Here is a 4786-nt window from a genome sequence, read left to right on the forward strand (position 1 = left end):
GGTCTAAGTCATGGCTAAAAATTTGAGGGAAGCAAGTTCGAATGTGACCAAATGTTGAGCACTCTAGTAGTGTGTGGTACTCAGACTCTCGAACTTGCAGTGAGCATAATGTGCACAGTCGATTTGACTCTTCTCCATTGCCCCAACACCCTATCTTGCATTGAAGGGAGTGGGAGCTAAGCCAAATGGCTATGATAGTGTGTATCATTGACAAGGGGATAGGCTCAAGCATGTAAGGGTGAGTACAGTTTCCTCTTTCAACAAAGAACATGGTTTTGTAGTTGGGGGCAATATGGGTGGTGTAATGTATGAAGCGTGACCCACCGGATTCTCCCAAGCCGTAATTACATTGGCCTTGTAGAAAGGCTTCATTCACTTGGGAGTCAATTGAAGCATCATGTAGCAAGTGTAATGCATCCCATCTCCCATATCACTTCTTTGTGTCTTGCATCCATCTCGTGCTCAAGATCTTGCTTTTATGTGTCTTTTGAACTTTTGTGCTTGCTTCCCATGCAATTGTAGGAAGTTTATGTGAGGGGTTTTGACGCATCTTTATCATGTACTCCACAACCCCTTTCCATGCCCATAACCTCAATTGGAAGAGATCTCGACTCAAGAAGTAGGAGCATATATGGTATTTGTGTCTTAACTTGGAAAAAGTTTGTAAGAAAACACTTTTGCAAATTCTCAAACTCTTTCTAAGTAGACTTTGAGATGCTCCCACCCCACACTTCAAATCTATAAAGAAGAACTGGTGTCACCAATGTGTCAAAAAGGTACTTCTTGAGAACCCAACACTTGATGTTTTCCGCATTACACATGTTCTCAAATGCATAATACTCTCTCTTTCCCACTTCCAAATGATGCGTAGCACATTCATGCCACTTGTGATTGGTTGAAACCTCAAGGCCTCGGTACTAAAAACAACTTCAAGTGTCTCATTGTTGTACACAATGCATGGCTTCTCCTTATGGTTGGTTTTCACAAGCATAACCTTTTTCTTGGATTCATTCACAATCAACCCACTATGCAAACAAAAGTTCTCAAGGACAACCATAAGATTTTGTGCATCCTCTAAAGTGTGTGCTAGAAGCACTATATCATCCGCATACAACAAAATCATGATTACCACATCGCAAATAGTGACCTCTTCAATGCCTTCTTCTTGCATAAAGTCAAGTACCATTTGTTCCAATTGACCGATGCATAGACCAAAGAGAGTTGGTGACAACGGACATCCTTGTTTAACCCCAATAGTGCTTGCAAAAAGTTCTAAATTCATCTTCCCATGTGCAATCAACACATCACCATTTCATAAATTCGAGGAACCGCAAGCATAAACTCACTTGGCACTTGGAGTTCTTCCATTCTTCTCCACAAATTGTTATATGGAATCATATCAAAGGCTTTCTTAAAGTCCACAAAGCAACGATACAATCGCTTGCCCTTCAATCAACTTTCCTCCATGAGAACACAAAGAGCAACAAGATGATCAACGATGCTATAGTGTCGACAAAAACCTGCTTGTCCTTTTGCACGCTTTCCATTCTCTTCAAGCCAATCACTCAATTTTATCTCCATTATGCACCCAAACAACTTTGCCATGAGAGACCCAATCATTATAGTCTGGTTATTTACATTCTTTACAATCCCCTCCTTTATACAAAGGTTTGACCCAATTAGTACTCCAATTATAAGGCATACCATGTTGAAGTGCAAGGTTGAACATATCACACATCCACTCATGTGTAAAATATCCCGTCCATTTAATCATTTCTAGCTTGATACCTTAAAGGTCTCCCGCTTTGCAAGTGGCCAACTTTTCGAGCCCACCACATGCATCCTCAATAGTTAAAAAAAAAAGAGGGTATACATGGAAGTGAACCATAAAATGACATTTTTTCAGCATTTGGTTACTCATATAGTTGCTTACAATGTGTGTATATATCCATAAGACTCAAGCTACCAAAACTCTCAACCTTCAGATTTCTCCAAAATCTTCTACATGCATGTGCCTTTTCTCGGACTTGAAACAATTATTGCTTTACTTCCCATCTTCTTCTCTTCTTTTGAATGCCTTTGTATGTATGCAAATGACTTTGATAGTTTTTTCTTTGTCCATAGTTGCATCAAGCTTTATCAAGGACTTTTGAGCATCTTGGCATTCTTTACCAAACCACCTTTTGCGTGATCTATCTTTGTTGATACCATGGATATGCTTTATGGCAAAGCATTCTTCGTCACAAGAACAAATAACTTTCTTGAAAGCTTCCCATTTACTTTCCAATGGTGTGTCATATTGAAGCTTTTTCATCCATAACTTTTGCTCAACCATTTCAATACATAAGGTTTACTACATAAGGTTCGATGGTCTGATTCTGGGGTCCAGAAGCCAAGCGTAAAACTCTTTATGCGATACATGATGGCTTTGGAGAGTAGCATATAGTGAATCACACTATCCTCATTATGTTTTCTACATGTAAATCCATTGGTTCCACTCCACAAAGATATACCATTGACAATGAGCATACCCGTGCTATTACACATGATATGTAAAAGTAACTTTTCATAGTGATCCGACTCTTCCTCATCCATTGAAGTACGATCATATAAATGAACTTCCTTCAACTCCCTTGAAACGTATGGCATATCAAATTGTTGAGTATCATGTTGCAATGTTTTTGTGCGAGCATTCATATCCCCAAAGAAAATAACATTGCCTTCGCATTTAAAATAAGCAATATCCTCCTCTAAATCAAGAAATGACCGATCTCTATCCATGCAAGTATAAAAGGAGGAATCATGATGAGGAATGTAGCAGCAATCAACTACAAAAATATGGTGTCATAATTTTCAGCCGTACATAATGTTTGTGCTTGTCATCTTTCACAATTGATACAAAATCTTCTAATCCTTTCTTAACCATACATGCTACCCCTCCTTGCCCTCTTTGTTGCTTGAGATTCTTTGACCACAACAATGAATGTACACTGTAATTCTCCAACCCGTTAATCCGTTGTGTATCATGCTTCCAAGTTTCAACAAGAAGTACAACATCATCTTTGCTTGTTAGTTCATAAATACCAACCCCTGCATTCCATGGGTATCCATTGCAAAACTTTCAACTGTAGCTTGGCCTCATAGGTCGCGCATTCCTATTTGCTCAAGGGACTCGCATCCTCCTTGGGCACATTTTCTTCATGAGACATCTCCTTGTTTTTCTTATTCCTCTCCTCATATGCCTTGCGATGCATATTTTGTTGCTTCACCCTTGACTATGCGTTGCACTTTAAACAAAATGTGAGGAGATATAGGAGTACATGAAGATGGGTTTTCATCATGATCATATTCAGAATCATATCCCTCACTGTAATTAGCTTCCACTTCCTTGTCGTTGTGATTAGCATCTTCGATGAGGTAAACTGTAGTACCGTTGGGGTGATTGTTGTTGAAAGGTCTTTGGTTTGGATTTCGGGTGACTTCGTTGGATTGGCCATTGCTCTTAGCAGGACCATTTGGGCACTTAGATGCATAGTGGCCATACTGGAAACATTTAAAACACTTCACCTTTTTGTTACCATTAGAGTTTTAAGCTGGACGTTGGTTGGAAGAATTTTGGTTGTCTCCCTGCTGGGTGTTGCTGTTGTTGTTGCCATAGGATTGAGAAGTTGTAGCAGAGTTTGCGTCTCTTGAAAAAGGTACGACTTTGATGTTTGTTCTTATCAAAGTTAGGAGAGAAAGAAACTTTCTTCTTCTCTGCATTAAGAACCAAATTAATAGCCTTTGACAATGAATTTGGTTCAAACATATTTACCTCAGGTAGTGCTAAGCCAGATATATACTTACGCCTCAATTTCCAGCGACTGACATGTTCAATAGCTTGCAATTGAATTAAACAGTTCCGAAAACGGTCAGTGTAGCCCTATACATCTTCATTTCGACCCTGTCGAATTAAATCCCAATGGTGTCTTGCTTTAGCTTTATATTGTATGGATAAAATTGAGGTAAAAATAACTTTTTGAATGCATGTCAGATATGTGGTTTTTTACCATGTTGTTTGGTGGCATTCCACTACAATGCAACATTATTGGTGAGGTGATTTGATGCACACTTTACCATTTCACGTTTGAAAAAATCTTCATCATGAAAATAATCATTTAACTGACTAACCCATGTAGGAACTGTGGTAACATCCTTAGTGCCATCAAAATCCTTGAAAGTGAAGGTTTTTATGCTAATTTTGTTTTGCTTTGGAACCGGTGCAGATTTGATGCAGGTCGAATGCAGTAATTTATCTTCATGTTCTTGCCTTCGCATGCGTTCATACGTGAGAGGTTGTTGCAGATCAGAAAGCTGTGTAGCAATCGTGGGTGGTTGTGGAAGATGTGCTATGTTGACATGCTTTTTTTTTCTTTTTAATTTAAAGAAAATGACTATGTAGTAATAGATATATGGTGGATATACGGAATTAATGAAAAAATGAAGAAAATAACAAAATAAGTGGTACTTAGCTCGACGTTTAATGACGACGTCGTGGCATTGCAACGTGGTCATCTATTTGGATGGCTTAGATTAGCATTAAATTGAATCTGTGCCATGTCCTAGTCAGAGTTTGAGTTGAGGCTTTTCCATTTTGAAGGAAAAGCTTCCACTGAATGGCATCTAGGTATTCCAGCTTATAAATTGAGGAACCTACCAATATGCAATTACATGATTAATTTGAAATCAAATTGACTTATTCAAGTGGGACTATTTTCTTAGGATAGAGAAAGAAGAAGAGACGTAG

This window comes from Adiantum capillus-veneris, chromosome 26 (genome assembly GCF_014529385.1).
Source record: "Adiantum capillus-veneris isolate H3 chromosome 26, ASM1452938v2, whole genome shotgun sequence".
Lineage (NCBI taxonomy): Eukaryota > Viridiplantae > Streptophyta > Polypodiopsida > Polypodiales > Pteridaceae > Adiantum > Adiantum capillus-veneris.